The sequence below is a fragment of the Chiloscyllium plagiosum genome, unplaced genomic scaffold (genome assembly GCF_037043375.1).
Source record: "Chiloscyllium plagiosum isolate Xiang-an unplaced genomic scaffold, Cpla_swu_hap1 HiC_scaffold_7, whole genome shotgun sequence".
In the NCBI taxonomy this organism is placed as follows: Eukaryota; Metazoa; Chordata; class Chondrichthyes; order Orectolobiformes; family Hemiscylliidae; genus Chiloscyllium; species Chiloscyllium plagiosum.
The window spans coordinates 14,353,370-14,377,981 of record NW_028270145.1 but is presented as its reverse complement, the minus strand read 5'-3'; the positions used below and the strand labels follow the sequence as shown (position 1 = coordinate 14,377,981).

General features: G+C 42.4%; 1 protein-coding gene across 9 annotated transcripts in view; it reads left to right on the top strand.

Moving 5' to 3' along the window:
* Positions 1 to 24,612, top strand: part of mlphb (melanophilin b) — a 179,761-nt gene that overhangs the window by 45,690 nt on the left and 109,459 nt on the right. For 4 of the 9 annotated variants that reach the window (XM_087988761.1, XM_087988759.1, XM_087988760.1 and 1 more), the window contains exon 1: positions 23,227 to 23,363. The exons of 1 other annotated variant lie outside the window; for it this stretch is intronic. The gene's annotated coding sequence lies outside the window, so the exon portion shown is untranslated. Of the gene's footprint in view, positions 1 to 14,247; positions 14,361 to 23,226; positions 23,364 to 24,612 lie in introns of those variants that run through there. 4 more of the 9 variants (XM_087988757.1, XM_087988755.1, XM_087988756.1 and 1 more) reach the window with 3 other exon arrangements.

The following is a 24,612-nucleotide window of genomic DNA, read 5'->3' as shown; positions in this document are numbered from 1 at the left end:
AGGAAAACTGATCGGAATGAACAAGTTGGACTGAAACTTCTGTTTCTGTGCCGTATATCTCTATGACTCTTATCAGCAAGTGCTGAACAGGTTGCGACTCTACTCACTGGAGTTTAGCAGAATGAGAGGTGATCTCATGGTAACATATAGAATTCTTAAAGGGCTTGATATGGTAAATGCCAAGAGAATGTTTTCCCCTCACTAGAGATTGTAGGGCCAGAGGGTGTAGTCTCAGAATGAAGGGCAACAATTTAAAACTGAGATGAGGAGGAATTTCTTCTTTCAGAGGGTTGAGAGTCTTTGGAATTCTGTACCACAGAAAGCTGGAGGGCAAATTCTTTGTGATAGGTAGATTCTTGATCAGTAGAGGAATTAAGGGTTATGGGGAAAAGACAGGCAAGTGGATGTGAGGAATCTCAGATCAGTCATGTTCCTAATGAATAGTGGAGCAGACTTGAGGTGCCAAATAGCCTAATTCTGTCCCTATTTATAGAATCATAGAATCCCTACAGTGTGGAAACAGGCCCGTTGGCCCAACAAGTCCACACCGACCCTCCGAAGAGTAACCCACCCAGGTCCATCCCCTCCCCTTTTATTCTATATTTTTATGGGGTATTGTATTGTGGACCTCCCTTTGATTTTTAAACGTTATCACGGTTCTATTTTATCTAAAACGTTTCTAAATGTATCCTTGTATATGCAATACTGAACTTCCTTGGGATTCTTATCATATATCTGTAGGTCAATATTAATTTGCTTGTCAATTCTTGACTATTTTATGGTGTTTGTCATGGTATTTGTGATCTTGTTGCCTGATCCAGTCCATTGACTCAACTTGTAACTTTCGGGTGAATCATTTATATTGCCTTGGCTATCTCCCAGAATCTTTGAAATAACCTTTCCCTAAAACTATGAACTTAGTTACATAACTTCCTTTAATTAATCCTCGCTGTTATTGTTGGCTTTTAATTCAATTCCCATTAATTCAGTTGCCTTCTAAAGTATATTCTCCTCTTCCACTTTTTAAGTTGCTCATATAATTACCTTCCTACACTTATCCTAATGCTCATGATCTTTCATATATTAATTATTTGAGATTAAATAAGATTCTTTCTCATTCACTGCCTCTCTCTCTTCCACTCATCTGTACCTAAAGTTTTTTGGACCACATATAAATATATTTTCTTTTTGGGAGTGCAAGAGTTTTATAAAAGAAAGCTGTCAGAATTGAATTTTGTGCAATATTTATGTATACTTTGGAACATGATCTAAATATGTGATATGAGAGGTTATCCCAATATTATACACCTTGGCACAACCCCTTCTTTATTTGATAGCTGATCATATCTGAGCTGTTCTTTTCCAAGCTTCTTTATTATCTGTACCATCCTTCCAAACTTTGCTGAGCTCTCTATTTCCTTGTCATGTTTAAACTGTAACATTATTTCATTACATCTTTTCATTTTCTCCAGAATTTTACCTGTTGAGCATTCAGTTGTAAATTTCTTCCTAAAATCTTCAGGCTGCTAACAATGGAAGAGTGGTCTTAACCAGTTTATTCCTTCAGATTGTCTCGACATTTCTTCCTTGTTGTTTTGAACTGTGACCTGACCCCTCCTTCTTAACCTGGATTGCTGAAGTAAGAACAGAAAATTTAGTGGAAAATACCTCCATAGGAAATACTGGTGCATTATGCAACTTTGTAGCCACATGTCTGACAAAGCATTTGGTGGGAGGCTTCTCCTTACATCTTTCTCCAACTGGTAACTAACAATGTTGGAAAATTCAAAAACTGTCTATCAATTGACTTATTCCATATCGTGCCATGTATTTACGATCAGACAATGTTCTATGCAAATGTTCAATATTGTGAATTACTGTTCCATTCCCTCCACTCAGGTTAGTAGGGCTGCTTTATGATTTGACTCCTGATGACTAGTTTGGCTGAGTTGCAGATTGCAGCATCTGAGATTCAAATACAAGAAGGACAAGGGGGGAGAATGAGCACATCTTCCATATGTATATGATAAGTTGGACAGCATTCTGCCTTGTCAGGTTGTGCCTTACACATCCAATAGAAATTAACTGAAATGGAAGCGAGTATAATTTGGGTTGTCACCTTTAAGAACTGTACATCTAGTAGCTGTAAAGATGATCTTCATAAGGTAACTATCAGCCTAACTCTTTGGCACATGCTCAGCTCAACAGATGACATATTTCATTATGGTTTGGAACTGATCATTCCTTAGCTTCCCTGACTCATTTTTCTCTTTCCCCTTCAGGAAAACAAATCAAGAATTGCTTCACTCTTTTTTTTTGTTTTTTGGAAAGTTGTTTTAAATCTAAGGCATGATGGTCAGTTCAAAGGAATATGTAACAATATATTTTGTGACAACAACACATTAGAACCTCAAATATTTATGGACGCTTTATTTCCAATTTCAAAATGTGCTTGTTTTCGAAAGAGGATGGATACAAAAAGAAAACTGTAAATGTAAATCCACTGATTGTTCCGCAAAATCCTATGTGACGCCCAGAGGAGGTCACACCTGTAGAACATCAGGAAAACCTCAAACAAGGAGAGAGTTAACAAGAAGAGATATCAAGGAGGTTGACTATTCTCCCTGTCAGCCAAAAGCCACCTCTTGTAGACCTGTCTGTTTTACGCTCCAGGAATATACAAAAAAGGGCTTAAAGATTTGCTGCAACACTAGTCTGTGGGGTGTATTAATTACCACTCACACTTGTATGTGGATCAGAATGCTGTGAGAGCTGAGCTTTAACACCCCTGCTCTGCAGTAAACTATAGGGGAATACTCCCTCATTCTGAATGTTGGAAATCAGTCACTGCCAGAAGGAATCTAAGCAATAGAATTCACACCATCGTGCAAAGCTCAAGGGTCTCGAAATCAATTTCTCAACCTCAACAATAATGCTACCAGTGCTCTCTAATAACAGCTGCAACATCAGGTCATGTGTTCTTCATGAATAATTCAGAGACTGATCTGTGTATCTTTTTTTACCCTTTGGAACTCATCTCTTATTCTCTTCTGATTGACATTTCCTCTCACATTTACTAATGAATAAATCATAGAATCCCTACAGTGTGGAAACGGGCCATTTGGCCCAGCAAGTTCACACCGACCCGCCAAAGAGTAACCCACCCAGACCCATCCCTTTACTCTACATTTACCCTTGACTAGTGCACCCAACCTACACATTGCTGAACACAATGGGCAATTTAGCATGGCCAATTCACCTGACCTGCTCGTCTTTGGATTTTGGGAGGGAACCAGAGCACCCGGAGGAAACCCACCTAGATATGGGGAGAATGTACACACTCCACACAGACAGATGCCCGAAGCTGGAATTGAACCCGAGTTCCTGTGCTGTGAGGCAACAGTGCCAACCACTTAGCCGCTGTGCCATACGATAAAATTGCTCTTAATTTTTAATTCAAGAAAACTTGGTTAAATTGGATCTTTCAAAATATAGGTTCATTTGGGTCTTGGATTAAGGTATCCATAAGGGAAGAGATCCATTTAAATTAACCACTGATCAGAAGGCAAATGAGGTATAATGTGGATAAATGTGATGTTATCTACTTTGGTAGCAGAAACAGGAAGGCAGATTATTATCTGAATGGTAGTTAATTTGGGAATAGGAAGATGCAATGAGACCTGGGTGTCCTTGTACACCAGTCACTGAAAGTAAGAATGCAGCTGCAGCAAGCAGCAGTGAAGGCAAATGGCATTCATAACGAGAGGATCAGAGTTGAGGAGAAATGTGCAAGGGCTTGGTCAGTCCACACCCAGAGTACCATGTGCAGTTTTGGACTTCCTTTCCTGAGGAAGGATGTTCTGGTTATTGAGGGGTGTAACAAGGGTTTACCAAATTGATTCCTGGATTGGGCAAGGCTGACATAATGAAGAGAGGCTGGAACGGTTAAGACTATGTTCACAAGTTTAGAAGAATAGGGATGATCTCATACACACCTACAAAATTCGAACAGGACTAGACAGGTGAAAGCAAGAAGGATGTTTCCAATAACCAGGAAGTACAGAACCAGGATTCACAGTCTAAAGATGCAAGGGAAGGCAATTTAGGACTGATGGCAGAGAAATGTCTTCACCCCAGAGAGTGGTCAGCCTGCAGAATTCTCTTGTCACAAAAAGTGGTTGAGGCTAAGACATTGAATATTTTCAAGAAGGCGTTAGATATAGTTTACTGGGCTAAAGGGATCAAAGGATATGGGGAGGAAGTGGGAACAAGTTACAAAGCGGGATGATCAACCAGAATCATATTGAATGGCACAGCAAGCTCAAAGGGCCAAATGGCCCACTGCTGTTCCTATTTTCTATCCTTCTTCTTAGTTATAAGGGCATAAATAAAATCTATAGTGCCATTGGCGATGGAGTATAGGAATGTCCAATTGGTTCCCACTTCTGATGACCATTTAGTGACTCCTGCAGGAAGTAGCTGTGTGTGATTTACTGATGAGTTTAAGTGGATTTGCTTATGACAACATCTGTAACTGAACATGCTAGCAAACTTATTGCAGTCTTGGTGTCTGTCACCTTTTTGTCATTCGGGTAGGCAAATACCAGTTGTCACATTTAGGGCAGACACAATTTTAAATTTGTGACCTGCACTGCTTTTTAAAGAAAATGTTAGTCCATTTGATGATGAAGTGTAGGAAGATAATAAGATAAGGTAATAAGATAAGAGGTAAGGTAATATAGGTATAACTCCTCTGCATTATTGAAGTCACTGATCAATTAGTGCTTACTATTGAGCATTTGATAAAAATTAATTAAACATTACGAGATTTTTGACTTTTGCTGCTAATGGCTCTAAATATTTATAGCAGTGTGTCTTTCTTCACAGAAAGGTAATGAAGTAATTCCAAATCACAGAACTGGCCATTGAATTCCTTATTTAAAAAGTAATCTTGAAATCTTCACTTCAGTGTTAAAATACTGAGACACTTTGGCCAAGCCCAATGGATTTATTCCTGAATTGCAGATGGTTCAGAACAGTGTTACAAATAAAATGTGAAAGAACCATAAATACCAATGATGCAGCTTTGTAAAGATAAGAAATCATAGTCACATGATTAAATTAAGACTTTTAGGTTTTTCCTACAGTTCTTGAGAAGTATAGATTTAGGGCTTTCTGAGCAGGGCAAAATGTCTAAAGTGAACCAGAGTGTTGTAGCAATAAGTGTGGGATCAAATCTTCACAAGCTCAAAGTTGTAGATATATCCTGGAAAATATTGCAACGTCTGCATTCAGTTTTTATCCTGTCTATTGGATTAAAATGATTGTACCACGTTCCATCTGCATTGACTGCTGCTTGAAGTTTAGTAATGCCAGTTAGAAACCTTAGATCAGATTAAGGAGACTGAAACAAGTAGGAAAATTAGGTTAATGCAGAGGCCTATCTCTGACCACAGAGTGGAAGATGCCTCAGAGAGGGAGGAACTTGTTGTTCGGGTTCGCACTGAGCTTATTAAGAACAGTGAACATCAGTGTAAGTAGCGACGATGCACAAATCTATTATGCTATTTTTATCCCTGTACTAGAAGTGCCATTTTTCTTTTTTTTGTAGGGTTTGCATGTCACCTACAAACCTAGTACTTATTTCACATCTCTAAGTGGCCTTCAGAAGGGATGGTGAGCCACAATGATGATGACATGGAAAGGATGTTAGTACTGCACAAGCCAAGCAGCTATTATTTTTCTCTGGTCATTTTAAATGGAGAAAAAGTTGACACTTTACTTCCAAACCTAATGCTGTGACCTTTATTTGTCATCAACTTCTCAATAACTCAAATGAAACTCAGAACACAGTCAGTCTGCTGGAGGACAGAGTATTACATATACCTTTGTCATTTGTCCAATTGAAGAATTTATTCAGGATAAACTAATTTATTCATTGGGATCTCAAAAGTGGGCATTGTCCTGAGGGGGAGAAGATAATGTGAGAGTTTCCCCAAAATTCACAACCACGCTAACTTCATAATATCTTGATAGTGCATATGTGTACCCATCTCTTTATACTAGTCAGATTAATGGATCAAGCATGCCCATTTAATACTGGAGTCATGTTATTCTTGAGAGCATGTATTTCCCTAAGGACCTGAACTCTTTGTTGGTTTGAAAAATGAATTCGAATTGATATCTCTCGGTACAAGTAGACTCAGACTGCAGTGACTAAAACTGCTGTAACTATTATCGCCCACTTGGGGACAGCTGTGAGTATAGTCCACAGCAGCAGCTGAGATGAACTGAGAAATAGCAGTAACAGCGATAATGAAGATAGAGCTACAGAAGAAGGGGGGATAGAATAAGCTGTTAAGTATTGCAGATTACAGTTTATTCAGCAAAGAAAGAAGGAATAATGGGGTGATTATGTTAATCATAAGGAATTCAGTGATAGTAGTAAAGATAGGAACTTATGAGAAATGATTTGTCGCTCAGTCAAGGACTATACTATAAACTAAGGGAATGAAATAGAGGGAGAAATATGTAGAAAAGGTCCTGAAATGAGTAAAAAGTATGGCATCAGAATTATGAGGATTCCAAACAAACTAGCTGTGAGAGTGAGGTAGGGTGTTTCACAGTGAGTTCTATCTGCTGTTCTGCTCAATGTATAAAGACTCTCAAGGGTGAAAGATTTACTTGATTTAACAATAGGAAAAGAATCCCAACAGATAATAGAAGTAGAATTGTTCTGAGGAAGGGTCGCTCAACCCGATTTCTCTCCACAAATGCTACTAGACCTGTCGAGCTTTTCCAGCACTCTGTTTTTTGTTTTAGAATTGAAATTATCTATGGAGCAGAGATCACAGTATATTGGCATTGAGGATAGGATAGAAGTGGAGATAAAAGTCAATAGAGACCTTAGTGTCAGTCATAGGCAGATACTGGAATATTTGTCAAAAGGTGAAATAACATAAAGTCTAGATTGGGATAAAAGGTTATGTTTAGCCAACCCGTTTGAATTATTTTGAAGAATGTACAGAAATTTGCAAGACAGAAGCTACGGTGTATGATGAATGATGATTTATTGTCACTTGTACTCTGCCATGAACAACACAATGAAATGCAGCAAAAAGTTTCAACTGTCACCACAATCCAGCACTATTTTGAATAATTTAAGAATACAAATATGTAGCTGAAAGAGACTCCATCTTCGTTCCATCACCTCTGCGATGAATCCTGAACCTGCTCACCAATGACACTTGTGCCACCATTCCTCTGCCGCCTGTGCCAGATCCAACAATGCTGGACTCCTCACTCTTTACGTGCCATCTCTTCACCTCTTGAGTACACCTCTCTGACAGGCCACAAATGCCAGATACCCTGCTGCACCCACACTTGCCCTGCAACCGGAAGCCACCGGCCATTTCTGCCTCACCAATAACCAGGAGACCCTGGCTCCAAGCATACTACAACCAGAAGCTGCCACCACCACCTCTCCGATAAGCAGGAGTCTCTGTTCTGAGCCTACCACAACCATGAGTCCCTGGCTCCGCTTCTGCCTCAGCCTCAACGAAGACTGAAGTCCCTGCTTCATGCATAGCTCACACCGCTGCTGCTTCAGCTGCCACCTCACTGATACCAGGAGTCCCCACTCTGGGTCTACCACAACCAGGAGTCCCTGGCTGCATTGCCAAGCCAGGCCTCCACCTCACCAAGAGTCCCATTACGGTCACCCTCCTTGACAATATCACCGTCTCTGTCATCGCCAACAGGAAGAAGATGAAATTAAAGGAAATTAAAGAAAATTAGTGGGCGGCACGGTGGTACAGTGGTTAGCACTGCTGCCTCACAGCGCCAGAGACCCGGGTTCAATTCCCGCCTCAGGCGACTGACTGTGTGGAGTTTGCACGTTCTCCCCGTGTCTGCGTGGGTTTCCTCCGGGTGCTCCGGTTTCCTCCCACAGTCCAAAGATGTGCAGGTCAGGTGAATTAGCCATGTAAATTGCCCGTAGTGTTAGGTAAAGGGGTAAATGTAGGGGAATGGGTGGGTTACGCTTCGGTGGGTTGGTGTGGACTTGTTGGGCCGAAGGGCCTGTTTCCACACCGTAAATAATGTAATCTAAAAAAAAATCACAAAGATAAAAAGGGTAATGAAAGAAGGAAGGAAGTGGCTGGTATGGTGTCAATGGGCCCAGCAGCTCAAAAGCTGCCTACTTTGGATCTTATAGCTTTTGATAAAGTTTCACAGAAGAAACATGATGGATCAGAGCATGTGAGGTCAGAGGCCAGTTGGTGCAAAAGATGGAATGATGGCTACAAACAGAAAGCAGGGCAGGAGTTAAGGCTGGTTTCTGAGGTCTGGCAAAAAGTTGGAAGCATAAGGACTGTGTTAGGAACACACTTATTCATCATATATGCATGCTTCCCAGTTGTCTCTTTGTGAAATGGATGCACAGTTTCAAAGTTTGTGGATCTTGGAAGCCTTCACTCTGATATCCATGTTACACCAAAGGATAATTGACTGCAGAAAGTATAGATTTATAGAAATGTTGCCAAGATTCAGCAACTAGCAGCAGAAGATGAGAAGCTCAGGCTCTTGTCTATGAACAAAAGAACTAAGAGGAGAGCAAATGGTGCTCTTTAAGATTATACAGGGATTCAATAGAGTGGGCAAGAAGAACTATTGCCACTTTGTGAGTAAGTGTAGAACCAGGAGACATAAATTTGGCAGTTTACAAACAATTGATAAAAAGATTTAGGAGGAATTTCTTCTCGGTGATGAGACCGTGGAACTCACTTCCTCATGGAGAGGTGAAGTAGATGTTATTGACACAATTAAAAGGTGGCATGATGCATACATGTTAGTAAGCGGAATATGGAAGGTGGAAAAGTACAAAGAGGCCATTAGAGTGTTAGAGACTTATGTGGATTGAGCTCCTCAAAGCAAATTGTCTTCTGTGTTGCCCAGTTGTCAAGGATTGCCCTTCAAGTCAGAAGGTTGCAGGTTTGAGCCTCATTCAGGATACTGGACCTTACTTTAGGATGACCTCTTAGTGTAATGCAAAGGGAGCTATGGTAGAGCTATGATAGGGATTAGCTGTAGAACACTTGGAAGTGGAGCAGGGGAAATTTCTTGACTCGGCCAACAGTTGAAGAGACAGATTTACAGTGTCTTGAGTTTTGACAGTGTAACAGGAAGAATCTTTTGTGATTCTGTCATTGTTTTCCAAGGTCCTTGGCTTTTCTTTGCACTCAATAACTTGTTATGCAAGAATTTAGTTGATGTTCCAGCTGTGATTTTTCAGATAATCATGGGGTTTTGAAAGCAGCTTGTTTCTAATTCCACTTTTCACAGAGAGACAACTGAGAAGCAGATTAGAAACAGGGTCTATGTTCTTAGCTTTATGTGCATGGGGAGATTTGCAATTGACCTTAGAATCAAGAACCATTAGTCACTTAAATTGCTTTGTCAGTCTTGTTGCTAGTCAAGTCCCCAGTGTTAAGGCTTGATTGACACTGAATTCCTTAAGTGGATTGCAACTTGTAAATAGCTTTCAAAGTCTTATACAGTTTCTGAAATGAGGATGTACGGAGCTGAAAGTCCTAGATTCTATATGTGGTTTGAGCTTGGTTGCAGATAGACTACAGTTGGGAGGCTATCATTCTTAATCCTAGTCACAAAATGCGAAATTAATCAACTTTCACATTGTTGGTGACCTTTCCATTTATGCCAATATGGGTGAAGTAGACTGGAGTCAAATTCAGGAACATTACACCAGCACTTCCTTAATCTCTGGATGTCCCAAAAGATGTACTGTCATCACTGTTGAAAAGAGGGAATATCGGGCACAGGGTTGGGTAGGCTAGCTCTTCAATGTCCAGATAAACATTTTCATGAACGATAATCAATCCTGTAAGGTTAACTCCAGATAGAATTACCTACTACGTCTTGTGATGTGCTTGGAGGCTGAAAGGGCATTAGATTAGGCAGATATAGCTCCACCTTGATCTGTCTGTCACACTTACACCAAGGGAGGGACTTCCCACCTGCCACTAATACACACCATTACATGACCATGTCAGGGCTCCATCCTGCTATCAATGGTGCTAACCCAGTTGCGCCTGTCAACATGTGGTACACATGGTAAAACTGTGCCAATAAGTAACCAGGAGAAAGTGAGGACTGCAGATGCTGGAGATCAGAGCTGAAAATGTGTTGCTGGAAAAGCGCAGCAGGTCAGGCAGCATCCAAGGAACAGGAGAATCGACGTTTCAAGCATGAGGGCTGAAGAAGGGCTCATGCCCAAAACATCAATTCTCCTGCTCCCAATAAGTAACCACCCAGGAAGACCCCTACCCCATGGTACCTCTCCAAACATTACCTGCCTGTGGCCTGGATTGCTCCTTGATTGTGGTATTTCAGTATTTGCAGTTCCAGCGGCATCACCACCTTACCAGGGGCACTGCTGAGCCAAAGAGCTGTCAGCCTCTAATTGGACAATGGATCTCAGTAGGTGGGATTTCCACATCCAGGTCCTAATTCCAGTGAAAGGCCTGCACTGACTGAATGAACCATGACCAAATGGGTCTTCCCAGTAAAAGTGACCACGTCTCTTGCAAGCTCTCCTCCCAGCCGGGGGGACCACTAGTACTTCAACAAGATTCAACTTTGTCCTTCTGTCTCCATAGATGCTGCCTGACTTTGAGTATGTTCAACATTTTCTGTTTTTATCCAGTGTGTAGGGTGACTTCTACTTATCCTTAAGGTTTATATGTTAATATTGGTTTCAGAAATTCACAATGTGCTGATACAACCTCTGTACAGTACCTTATTAGAAGATAAGGTAGTTATGGGGTGTTTTTGTGATTGTGAAGGACTATTTCCACTGGGGTTTGACAAGGTTCAGCAAAGGGTTCCTTGCTTTTAATGATTATATATTAAGGATTAGACTTCTACGATAGGGCATGGGGAGGAAGTTTCCAGATGATATCAAAACTGATCATGTGATTGGTAATGAGACCAAAAAGCTTAAGATTGCATGAAAATATAAATAAACTTGTCAGACATAAGCGGTAGGAGCTAATGAAGATGATTATTTTGTCTGTTGGGTCTGGACCACCATATGGCAATGGATGTTCATATATCTGAACGACTGCCCACTCCCAATATCCCTCGATTTCCTGACAGATCACAGACACTGTTGGAATATTGCGTGCATTTCTGGTTTCCTTCCTATCGGAAAGATGTTGTGAAACTTGAAAGGGTTCAGAAAAGATTTACAAGGATGTTGCCAGGGAGAGGCTGAACAGGCTGGGGCTGTTTTCCCTGGAGCGTCGGAGGCTGAGAGGTGACCTTATAGAGGTTTACAAAATTATGAGGGGCATGGATAGGATAAATAGACAAAGTCTTTTCCCTTGGGTCGGGCAGTCCAGAACTAGAGGGCATTGGTTTAGGGTGAGAGGGGAAAGATATAAAAGAGACCTAAGGGGCAACATTTTCATGCAGAGGGTGGTACATGTATGGAATGAGCTGCCAGAGGATATGGTGGAGGCTGGTACAATTGCAATATTTAAGAGGCATTTGGATGTGTATATGAATAGGAAGGGTTTGGAGGGATATGGGCCGGGCGCTGGCAGTTGGGACTAGATTGGGTTGGGATATCTGGTCGGCATGGACGGGTTGGACCGAAGGGTCTGTTTCCATGCTGTACATCTCTATGACTCTATCTATCATTTGCAATCTTGAATAAATTCAAAGACAGAGCATCTCTTGACAGAAAATTCCTAAGATTGACAATTCTGAGTACAAATAATATTCTCCTCATCCCAGTGCTACTCTCATCCTGAGTGATTAATCACTTTATAGTGAGACTGTGCCCCCCCACCGTGTTGAAATTTCCTGGACAGGAATACTAACCTCTCTACCTGCCAGATGTGCAGAAAAATGGAAAATGGAATTCAGTCCAGAGAAGTATAAGGTTATGGATTTGGGGAAGACAAACAGAATGCATAGTATATAACAGGACAATGCATACAACTACTTGTCCATAGATCCCTGAAGGGAACAAAACAGGTAGATAAGATGGTTAGGAAGGCATACAAGATACTTTATTAGCCAAATCACGTAATATAAGGCAGTGAGGTTATGCTAAAATAGTTTTAAACATTCATTTGGCGACAGCTAAAGTTTTACGTTGTGATCTCATCATATTACAGAGAGGGTGTGATTGCACTAGAGATGTCACAAAGAAGATTCAAGAGGATATTTCCAGGATTGAAGGGTTTTCGCTCTCAGGATTAGATAGGCTGAAATTGCTTTCTTTGGAATAGAGGAGAAATTTAATTAGATCAGATTCTCTACAGTGTGGAAACAGGCCTTTCCACACCGACCCTCTGAAGAGCAACCCACGCATTCCCCTAACACTCTGGGCAATTTAGCATGGCCAATTCACCTAATCTGTACATCTTTGGACTGTGGGAGGAAACTGGAGTACCCAGTGGAAACCCACGCAGAGACAGGGAGAATGTACAAACTCCATACAGACAGTTGCCTGAGCGGGAATTGAACCCAGGTCCCTGATGCTGTGAGGCAGCAGTGCTAACCACTGAGCCACTGTGCCACCCCGTTGGGGTGAATAAAATTATAAAAGGTCTAGATAGAATGGTTGAAAAGATATATGTTCTTGAGCATATTGGTCATTAACCATGGAACGCAGATTAGAGGGGAGTATGGAATCTGAACTTGTTGTTTGAAGAGTGTCGACAGAGAAACCCTTATTGCACTTGGATATGCCTTGAAGTGTTGTAATCTACAAGGTTACATACTTAATGCTGGGATTAAGATTGATTATGCTTCTTTGGCTAGCACAGACATAGTGAGTTGAATGGCCTCCTTCCATGCTGTAAATTTTAATTGTTCTATAAGCATATGCGAGATTGGCCATTGATTTTCTCCCAATTCTCTGCCAAGTGAGACAACAATTTACATTTACTGTGTCCTACCCAGTAGGCGTCATTCACTGATAATTGATACTCTTTTCTGCTGGAGAGATGAAACATGAGTTAGCAGGTTCCTTTTCCTTTAGTTAATCCTCTATCTGTTGCCACTTCAAACAACCTTCCCGCTCAGAGTCTGACATCTGTTTTAGCTTCTCTATTCTCATTTCTTCAGGAAGTTGTTCGAAAGGCTGTCCTCATTGGTTTCAAGTCGATAAAGTGTGATGCTGGAAAAGCACAGCAGGAGAATCTGTTGAACGATCCTGCCTGTTGAATTGCCTGTTTCTCGGATGCTGCCTGACCTGCTGTGCTTTTCCAGTGTCACACTTTATCGACTCTGACTCTGCAGCCCTCACCTTTTCCTCATTGGTTTCAAGCCCACTGGGTTCAACTTTGGGTCCAAGTGAAGATGCAGTCACTGCTGGAGACAATTGGATTCCTCCTTTTCGCTACTATGCTGGCTCTTTGCTTAGTCTCACAATGTAGTATCTCCAAGCACAACAATCTATTGCCTCCACTTTCCAATGGTAGTGGTCACTGTGAAACACAGTGATGAACTTCTTCAGGGAATCCTTGAAATGTTCAACCCTATTTACTAGTGGTCAACTCTCCATGCAACACAAAATTGGGCAGTTGGTTGTCACCCACGTCATCCTCCCAATGAAGATGGTTTTGCAGGACAGTGACCTCAATGCTGGTGATGTTGGGCTGTTTCCAAGACTTAAATGTTTGTGATGTGATTTTGAAGGACATCTGGAAGGCAGCAATAGTGGTAGTGCTCTACAGGACATACATGCAATAGTAGAGAATGCATGACTCAAATCCCATACCAACAGAAGGATGATGAGGACGACTGCTTTGTGCACTTTGTGTTTGGTGTGTGGTTGGTCTGTGACAAGGTTGTGGTTACTCCATGCTCATTCATAAAGTCTGGTGAATGTGCTGATTGCTTTTGGAAGCCGATTGTCCACTTCTTGTCTGTGGTGGCATCAAACAAGTTGAAGCTCCCTAAACACATCAATTATTTGACAGCAATCAGCTCGATTCCTTTGATGAAAATATTTGGTACTTTATCTTCTTCTTGGAGTGCAGGCTAATGTTCTTCCAGAGTTTAAACTCTTTTTTAGTCTGAATTATTCCTCAGAAAACCATTCTGCAATATATTGCAGATCTGACTGACTGTAGTAGGCCAGGGTAGTGAAGTCATCAATGATAAAAAAAATCACAGATGAAATTTTCCTTTGTTTCTATGTGGCCCTGAAAGCAGCTGAAGTGGAAAAGACTTCCATCAGTCCAGAAGTGTCCACAAGTCCCTGTCTAACATCCTTTGTTGCCTACTGCGGTGTCATGCTGAAGCAAATGATGGATAAGGTCAAGGTGAGCACATCTCCCTGCTTTACACAAATAGAGATTTGAGAGGATCGTGAGAGGCTACTGTTATGCTTGACTTTTCTGTACTGACTTTCATGAAACTGCTTCACCATTGGGAAGAACCTGGGGCAGGGTATCCAGTCAAGGATTTATCAAAGTCCATCTCTGTTTGCAGCATCAGATGTCGTGGTAAGGTCTTCAAAATGGCATACAGGCCTTTGTTTGCTTGTGATACTTTTCTGGTATTTGTCTGAGTGTATACACCATATTAGTGGTGCCTTTGTTTGCTCTGATATTGCCACTTTCTCTTTCACAGGTTTTAGTTCTGCAACGGCAGGCTCTATCCTGTTCAGAATTAAATAAAAACGAAATACCGCAGATAAAAAGAGAAAGTGCTTGAGGCATTCAGTGAACCTGGCAGCATTTATGGAGAAAGAGAGAGTTAACATGTAGAGTCTATGACTTTTCTTGGGTTCTGAAGAACCCTGCCTTGGGTTCCCCTCAGGATCTTGTATGTTTTGATTAAGTCGCCTCTTGGCTGTTCTAAACTACAAGAGCACATGGATCTACCCTGTCATAAGGTAATCTGCTCATTCCAGGTATTAGTCTGAACTGCTTTCAATGCACTAACATTCTTCCCAAAATACAGTGCTGTACACAGTATTCCACATGCGGACTCACCAATGCACTCTATAACTGAAGCATAAACTCTGTACACTTGCATTCAGTTCTTTTTAAATTAAGTGGACTTCTTTCAGCATTGCTAAAGTTCAGTCATATTGAAATGTTTCTTCCTGCAACTTGTAGAAATTGTAATAATATCATAGCACTTGTAAAATAGAAAAGTTTCCAAGTCACTTCACACCAATGTATTCAAACAAAACAGGACACCGAGTCACATAAAGCAATATTAGGGCAGATTACCAAAAGCCTGATAACAAATGTCAGTTTTGAGGAGCTCTTAAGGGAGCAGAGAGCTAGAGAGATTTAGAGAAGGAATTCCAGAGCTTTAGATTAGATTCCCCACAGTGTGGAAATAGGCCCTTCGGCCAACCAATCCACACCGACCCTCTGAAGAGTAACCCTCCCAGACCCATTTCCCTCCAACTAATGCAACTAACACTACAGGCAATTTATGGCCAATTCACCTGACCTGCCCATCTTTGGACTGTGGGAGGAAACAGGAGCACCCAGAGGAAACCCACGCAGACACAGAGAGAATGTGCAAACTCCACACAGTCACCCGAGGCTGGAATCGAACCTGGGATCTTAGTGCTGTGAGACAGCAGTGCTGACCACTAAGCCACCATGCCACCCATAGTTTATGCAGCTGAACACACAGCAATTGGTGATGGAATAAAATGATGTTTGTGAGGCCATAATTAGTGGAGCCTGATATCTTGGAGAGTTGACAGACTGAAGAAAACCTATACAAGGTTGAGATTTTGGAAGAATTTGAAAATGAGGATGAGAATATTAAAATCGCAGTGTTACTTAACAAGGATTCAATGTAGGTCAATGAGCACACGAGTAATGGTTAAATGGGATTTGGCTGAGAGGGAGAGGTGGTAGTGACTAGTATCATTGGGGAGGCCTCTTCTTGGCCCATGGAGTAGTCTTAATGGAAGCCTGACACACACAGCCCACTGGGAGACTGTCAGGTTTCATTAGATGGTCAGTCCCAACTCCACGATTCTGTCTGCTGCCCTGGTGCAGACAAAGTGAGCACGGAGGTGGGAAGTAGTCCTTTACTGGTTGCTTAAGTGGTCCCTGGTGCAGGGTTAATCTGTCAACTCGCCCACCATATGCAAACTAGCCAGAAAACATCAGGCCACAACTTCCTGCCACCTCACTGATGGCTTTCTGTGCTATTTTTCTAGCTTTTCCATCTCTTCGCCCAACCTCAAAGAAAATTACAGTTGTCAAAACTATCTTTGTTTTCATGTGATTTTACTGAGGGCAGCACAGATGTTGTATGAAGGAGGTTTGAATTGCAACAGATCATAAAGTTGTAGCATTAATTGAATGACTGGATGCCAAATATAAACTGCTGTATTCCTCAAATAACATTGGTTGAAATTAGATGATTTGTATGAAATCATCCTAATTTCTCAATCTATTGCATTGATTTATGGTAAGTAGGGAGGAGGGATTAATTTAAATAGATTAATATTTATATTGTATACAGATTTCATGGTTATGAGTTCAGATAATATGCAATTCAAGGTAATGACTTTAATGAATTATGTATCTGGGATCAGACTGTAAGCTTTGGAATAATCATTGAAACAATACTTCACTCCAAGATTTAGATTTTGAGGAGAGATTACATTTGATTGAGATTTTAAGACGTTTGGATGGAAATTTATAGGGTTGAAAGAAACTTTTCCAGTTGATGGGGGAGTTAGAGAAGCTAGGAAGTACATCTGCACCCAAATAGCTTCAGCAGAGTGTATCTTGCAACACATCAGTTCAACCCATAACCTTAAATTTGACATTGCCAAAAGTTTGCTTGACGTGGCTATAAAAGGACATAGAGCCAGGGCGAGTCATTGGGTTTAAGATACAAATCAACAATGGTATTACTGATATTGGAACAGGCTTGAGGGGCTGCCTGGCCTAGTTTATTATTGATTTACTGACAGTTAACAAGATGCCATATTAAATTTTCATTATATTATGGTTTATTCCTTATTTCATTATGCAGCAAGACTAAAGATTTCAAAGAAATGTAGTTTGTAACTCAGTATTGTGTACAATTTAAGGACACTGCTTCCAACTGTTAGAGGTTTTTTTTAACTAGCCGATTGCAATAAACAGGATACAAGAGGATAATTCTGCAGATACTGGAAGTCTGAAATAACAACAGAAATGCAGAAAACACGAAGTAGATCTAATAACATTTGTGGAGAGGGAAACAGAGTTAATATTTCAGGGTGGCAAAAGTGGGGATTGCCGATGCTGGAGATTAGAGTCGAGAGTGTGGTGCTGGAAAAGCACAGAAGGTCAGACAGCATCCGAGGAGCAGGAGAATCGACGTTCCAGGCAAAAGCCCTTCATCAGCCTTCCTAATGAAGGGCTTTTGCCCGAAATGTTGATTTTCCTGCTCCTTAATATTTCAGCGTGATGACTGAGAGAGGGAATCGTCTTTTTTAAGCAAAATGTAGGTGGCCACAGGGAGAGTAAAAAGACACAAGGTGGTGAGAGGCTGTGCAAATGTGAACGCAGAATTGCTACCAACAACTGTGTTCAGAAACAAAAAAAACAAAACTCCAAAAGATGAGATTCTGGGCCTGAGACTTCCCCTGAGCTTCACTGGAATAGCGTAGGAAATTTAAAATGGAGATGTCAGAGAATGAGTTGATAGAGAATTGAAATGAGATGCCAATGAAAGCTCACAATTACAATTTTGAGAGAATTGAGGTGTTCCACAAAGACAAGACCCAATTTACATTAGGCGTCTCCAAAGCAGAGGAGCATTGTGAACAGCAAATGCAGTGCACTAAATGAAATGAAGTACATGTGTATCACTGTTTGACCTAGTTAGGACATGGGATAGGGAGAAACGAAAACAGACTATCTCCTGTGCTTGTGTCGGATGGTATCATGGGAAAGGCACCACAAGGTATTGCACTATCGCAGTACACCACCACCCCCCCCCCCCCCCCCCCCCCCAAACCTCATCTTGTCTTGCATTTTAGTGCAGACACAAAGTCAGGCAGTTTGTCATGATTGCCAGCAGTGACCAGTCAAGGGGGTGGATATGTTGCTGTATGGTACTGTGCTCTGTCTATCTCACGCCTATGGCATGATGTTGAAGGTGAGTGCATGAGAAACACTGTGTATGTGCATCAATCAAACAGCCATGTCTGAAAGTCTAAGGAGAATAGCCCTCAGTCAAGTGATACACTCTTCAGGCGTGAGATCCCAGCACAGTCAGTCAAGGACAAGCTCAAATATCAGAGTCGAAAATGTGGTGCTGGATCAGGCAGTATCTGAGGAGCAGGAGAATCAATGTTTCAGGCATAAGCCTTTCATCAGGAAATCATAAGGGCTTATGCCCGAAATGTCGATTCTCCTGGAATGCTACCTGACCTTCTGTGCTTTTCCAGCACCACACATTCGACTCTGGTCTCCAGCATCTGCAGTCCTCACTTTCTCCTCGGCTCAAATATCACTCCAGAAACCTGGGCATGATCAGTTGGCTCCATACCACTTTGATCAAGAGGTTGGATCCATGCGACACTCCTGTGAATCTGGTGCAACAGTCCGAGTAGTTGCAGTAAGTCATTTGAAAGATCTAGTTGTTGTGGTTCACATAGGTGCCAATGATATAGGTAGAAAGAGGGAAAGAGTTCTGCTGAACAAATAAGAACAGCTAGATTAAAAAGCAGAACCAAAAAGGTAATAATTTCCAGATTACTTACCTGGGTTACAATCCAATTGGCACAGATTTGCCAAGATTAAACGGATAAACATATGGCTCAAAGATTGGTGTGGGAGAAATGGTGTTGAATTCATGGGATATTAGCACCAGTACTGGGGAAGGAGAGAGCAGTTCTGATAGAATGGGCTCCATGTGGATCATGCTGTTATGGCAAATCGCATAATTAGGGCTATGGATAGTGCTTTAAGGTAAATAGTTAGGAGGCTGGATTCAGTTGAATGGAATTTCATGGAAAATGTTAAAGGTGTGTAGGGTTCAGCAGAGATTATTAAAGTTTCCAGACCAAGTTATAGGACTGAGAGTATGGAAAGGCTCAGAAATCAAGCACAGCAGATAAAGGGACAACTATTAGAAGGGAGGCATTCTACATAGGAGCGGGTAGGAGTGGGGTGTACTTAAATGCATTCAGTATATGAACCAAGGTAAATGAGTCTGTAGCGCAGATTGAAATTGGTGGGTACAATGTTATGGGTGTCACAGAGACGTGACTGCAATGGAATTAGGGCTGGAACCTAAGTATCCAAGGATGCAGGTCCTATAGAAAGGACAGGTAGACAGGCAGAGGCTGTAGGGTTGCCTTGTTAGTAAGAAATTATTTAAATTGATAGCAAGCAGCGTTATCGAGTTGGAAAGCAGATCAAGTTGAGGAACTGCAAAGGAAAAAGGATCCGAATGGGAGTTACGTACAGACCTCCAAGCAGTCGTCAGGATGTTGTAAAGAAAATAGGTCATGGCCACAGACAAGGCTGTCTGTGCTGAGGGCCTACTGCAGCTTCTAGAAGCAGAGGGAAGAGTATGTATGCATAACAATGGGTCCTGATGACATCTATGCATCCCAGACATCTACATCTCTTTCCAACTAGGCGAAAGTGAGGACTGCAGATGCTGGAGATCAGAGTCACTTCATTTTAGATTAGATTACTTAGATTACTTACAGTGTGGAAACAGGCCCTTCGGCCCAACAAGTCCACACTGCCCCGCCGAAGCGCAACCCACCCATACCCCTACATCTACCCCTTACCTAACACTACGGGCAATTTGGCATGGCCAATTCACCTAACCTGCACATCTTTGAACTGTGGGAGGAAACCGGAGCACCCGGAGGAAACCCACGCAGACACGGGGAGAATGTGCAAACTCCACACAGTCAGTCGCCTGAGGCGGGAATTGAACCCAGGTCTCTGGCGCTGTGAGGTAGCAGTGCTCACCACTGTGCCACCGTGCCGTCAAGATTAGAGTATTCCTAATTCATCCGCCTCCGCCGTATCTGCTCCCAGGAGGACTAGTTTCACCACAGAACACACCAGATGGCCTCCTTCATTAAAGACCACAATTTCCCTTCCCACGTGGTTGAAGATGCCCTTCAATGCATCTCTTCCACATCCCGCACCTCCGCCCTCAAACCCCACCCCTCCAACCGCAACAAGGACAAAACCCCCTGGTCCTCACCTTGCACCCCAACCTCCACATAAACCGCATCATCCGACATTTCTGTCACCTACAAATGGACCCCACCACCAGGGATATATTTCCTTCCCCATCCCTATCCGCTTTCTGCAAAGATCATTCCATCCATGACTACCTGGTCAGGTCCACGCCGCCCAACAACCCACCCTCCCATCCTGGCACCCTCGCCTGCCACCGCAAGAATTGCAAAACCTGTGCCCACACCTCTTCCCTCACCTCCATCCAAGGCCCCAAAAGAGTCTTCCACATCCATCAAAGTTTCACTTGCATTTACACAAATGTCATTTATTGTATCCGTTGCTCCCGATGCGGTCTCCTTTACATTGGGGAGACTGGACGCTTTCTCGCAAAGTGCTTTAGGGAACATCCCTGGGACACCCACACCAATCAACCCCACCTCCCCGTGGCTGAACATTTCAACTCCCCCTCCCACTCTGCCAAGGACATGCACATCCTGGGTCTCCTCCACTGCCACTCCCTCACCACCCGATGCCTGGAGGATGAACGCCTCATCTTCTGCCTCAGAACACTTCAACCCCAAGGGTGAAAATGTGGACTTCACCAGTTTCCTCATTTTCCATCCCCCCACCTGACCCCAGTTCCAACCTACCAGCTCAGCACCATCCTCATGACATGTCCTACCTGCCAATCTTCCTTTCCACTTATCCGCTCCACCCTCCTCTCTGACCTATCACCTTCATCCCCATCTCCATCCACATATTGCACTCTTAGCTACCTTCTCCCCAGCCCCATGTCCTTCCCATTTATGTCTCCAGCCCAGAGGCTCCCAGCCTCATTCCTAATGAATGGCTTTTGCCCAAAATGTCAATTTTCCTGCTGAATGGATGCTGCCTGATCTGCTCTGCTTTTCCAGTACCACTCTAATCTCTTTCCAACTAGCCCATCCTGTTAACCCCACAGGCTTCATGCTTCATCCACATCCCCACACAACCCATCTACGTGTGCCTGCAACTTTCCACCCAGTCCCTGCTTTACAAGGTGACCATGCCTAGTGTTGTCATTCACTGTCACCTCACTCCTGACTGTGAGCGTTCCCCAACCCCTATCCCCTGAATCACCCCTGTGCCACAGTCTGCAAACCCCAGTCCTGAAAACGTATCTGCTGAGGCTCAGTATCAAGGCAATGACTACCCCAACCCCTGACTGGCAACTATACATCTCCCCAAGCATGTTAGGCCTACCCCCTGGAACTGCTGGTTTAAGGACAACGGACTGACTATAACCCTCCCCCTGAATTGCAGACATATACCCATGGTCAAGAACACCCAAACTGGACATTTGCCTGTGGCCATATCCCTGCTTGCTCTTGGATGTTGTCACCTTCTGACTGAGGCAGGAGCCCTTGACTGGCTGCTGTCTCCTCTGTAAGGTTAACCAGCCTAAATCTCCATGTTGTTGTTTCCTGCTTGCTGAAAGCACAGTGCGTTTGCTGGATAAGTTGCTGGCGCACGGAGCAAGCGTGAGGTTGACACCACCTTTCTGTAAGATGTGCACCTCTGAGATTGAGGGCTGCTTAGCAGCAAGGCGCAATGCCTGTGGCTGCACTAAATGGCAAGGCAGGGAAGCAAGCGAGCAGCCCTGACATTCAATCAACTGGGCGTCTGTCCCTACACACTGCAACATTCAGAACTCGTTGCTGGTGTGCCCTGCAATGTGGTTTCAGAGCGCACTGCCAGGATTGTCTGGATAGGTTGGCAGGTGCCAATTTCCATGGATGAGGAGCACATGCACCTCAATCCTTTGGCTTCAGTTTGAGAACAGGCAACATGGATGTTTGAAGCAACTGGTTTACTGAATCCACCAGGTTAATGACTTTGGTTTCCATGTTGAGTTTCCCTGCAGTCCAGCTTGTTTGACGAGTTTGGTGAGATTGGAGGCTGAGTAATAATGAAGTGCATTGCAGTGTTCACACAGTGGTTAACAAGTATCAATCCTCATTTCATTGGCACCCTGTGAGAATCCTGGCATGCCACTGAAAAGCATAAAAGATGGATTGATTTGGAGATGTTGGTGTTGGACTGGGGTGTACAAAGTTACAAATCACACAACACCAGGTTATAGTCCGACAGGTTTAATTGGAAGCACAAGCTTTCGGAGCGCTGCTCCTTCATCAGGTGGTTGTGGACCTTGTCAGGCTTCCTATCTGATTCTGCCACATATCTCCTGTCACTCAATCTCTGCCCACTCTGTACATCAAACTGCCAGTTCGAAATAACACTGTGCATCAAACTCCCAGCTGAGGTGCACTGTGCATATTAAAATCCCTGTTCTGAATATCGTGTATACCAAACAACACCGTACACAGCAAACTCCCAGCTGAGTTACACTGTTTGCATCAAAATCCTTGCTCTAAAATCCTTGTCTACATGAAACTCCCAGCTCTAAATAACCTGTGTAAATCAAACCCCGAGCTGAGTGAACATCAAACTCTCGACTCCGAACAGCAGCGTACATCAACTTCCATCTGAAGTCCACTGGTGTACGCCAAACTACCAGCTATGAACAGTCCTCTGAGCAAAGTTCCAGATCAAAACAGCACTCTCTACATCAAACTCCCAGCTGAGTTACACTGTGTGGATAAAAGTATCAGATCGAAATAATCCCATCGAGCTCCTAGCTCTGAACATACCAGGGAACATCAAACTCCCTGCTGAGCTCCATTGTGTAGTCAAGCTTCCAGTTCAAAATAATCAGATCCTAGGTGCGTTACACAGTATACATCAAACACCCGGCTCTGTGTCATCCGAGATGCAGAGTTGATTCTTTCTTTCATTCAGGCTTGTTTTTTTTCGCAATCTATTGGTTCAACATCATGTGGTTAGGTATAAGGCCATTTGAAAGATTCCTTCAGTTGCATGTGATATTTTCTTTCCGGCGAGTGTTGAGGGTATGACCCCGCAGGTTGTGATTTGAGCGGTGACATGTGATTGTGAGGTGCGGGATTAGAGACTGTTTACAGTGACTGAAACAGGAAGGCAGCAAGAGTTTAGGAGCGCAGTTCGTCATGAGCAGTTTCACATGAAATGCAAACATTTCGATTAGTTGCACCATGGTGATGACATGCTCTGAAATTGGTAATGTATGGAAAATTATTAAATTAAATTCTGAACGTTATTGATACAAGATATTATTATTTGGGATAAAACTTGATAGTGAAATGCATTGTTAAAAAGGTGTGGATTCATTAAAATTGTGTGCGACTGAAATACAGGATATTTATAACTTAGAGCAATGAATGCATAGTATTCATACAGTGATATTGTGCTTAATCTGGTGATATTGAAAATTTAAAAGAACATAAAGTTTTTTTAGTGCTTGATTTTTCAAGATAATCACGTTGTGGGAATAACTTAGTTTGTGGTAACAGCTTTTGTGAAAGGTTCTATTTGCTCGTTCTAAGAGAACAGATACAATTACTCTCAACATCAGCGTTGATCTTCATAAATGCATTTACAATATCATAGAGAGCTCAAGAATATGACAGGAATCCAATGAGCAAGTCAGGAAGGAAGGTGGTGACAATTCACTTTGGATATTCAAGATACAAAGTAAATCTTTTTAAAAAGAAACAAAGAAGATTGTAAAGAGAGTTCACAGTTGTTTTCGTGTATCTTCCTTCTTAAAATTATTTCTGAATTTTTTTTTCACGGGGTGTTTGTTTCCCAAGTCTAGTTGACCTGGAGAAGGTGGTGGTGAGTCCCTCTTCTTATACTGCTGCAGTTCTTCTGGCCTGGGTACACCCACAATGCCATTAGGGAGGGATGTCCATATCTTCAACCGGGCAACAAAGTTGGGCAGACAAGCAGAATGAGAGAGAAATTTATTTGAGTAGTTTGCTTTGAGGAAACAAACTTAATATATTTGCCTTTAATGTATGTGAGGGCACAGGATTGTGTACATCACAGTTATAAAATTTCTATAAGGAAATATGTGTTTATATGAAACAAAAACAAAATTTGCTGGAAAAGCTCAACAATTTCTGTTTTTGTTTCTGATTTCCAGCATCCACCGTGTTTTCTATTTTAATTTTATGTTAATAAGAGCCTCCCTGACCAGTGCTTCTAATTCATGTTGAGAGTCGCCTGCATCTGGCACTTTTCCTTTCACTCCATTTGTTACTTTTGGCATAATTTTGTTGGACAACGAAGAGAAATGTCCACATTATTTTAATGTGGATGGTTTGCCAAGTTGCATCCCCCAAATGTGTAATTTAAAAGAGAGGATGTTGAGTCAAGGAGAGAGGTATTAAAAGGGTGTTAAGTTGGTCTTTAAGTTGGTGTGGAATATCAAACGAGGGTGAAGAAGTCTCAGGTTTTTACAGCG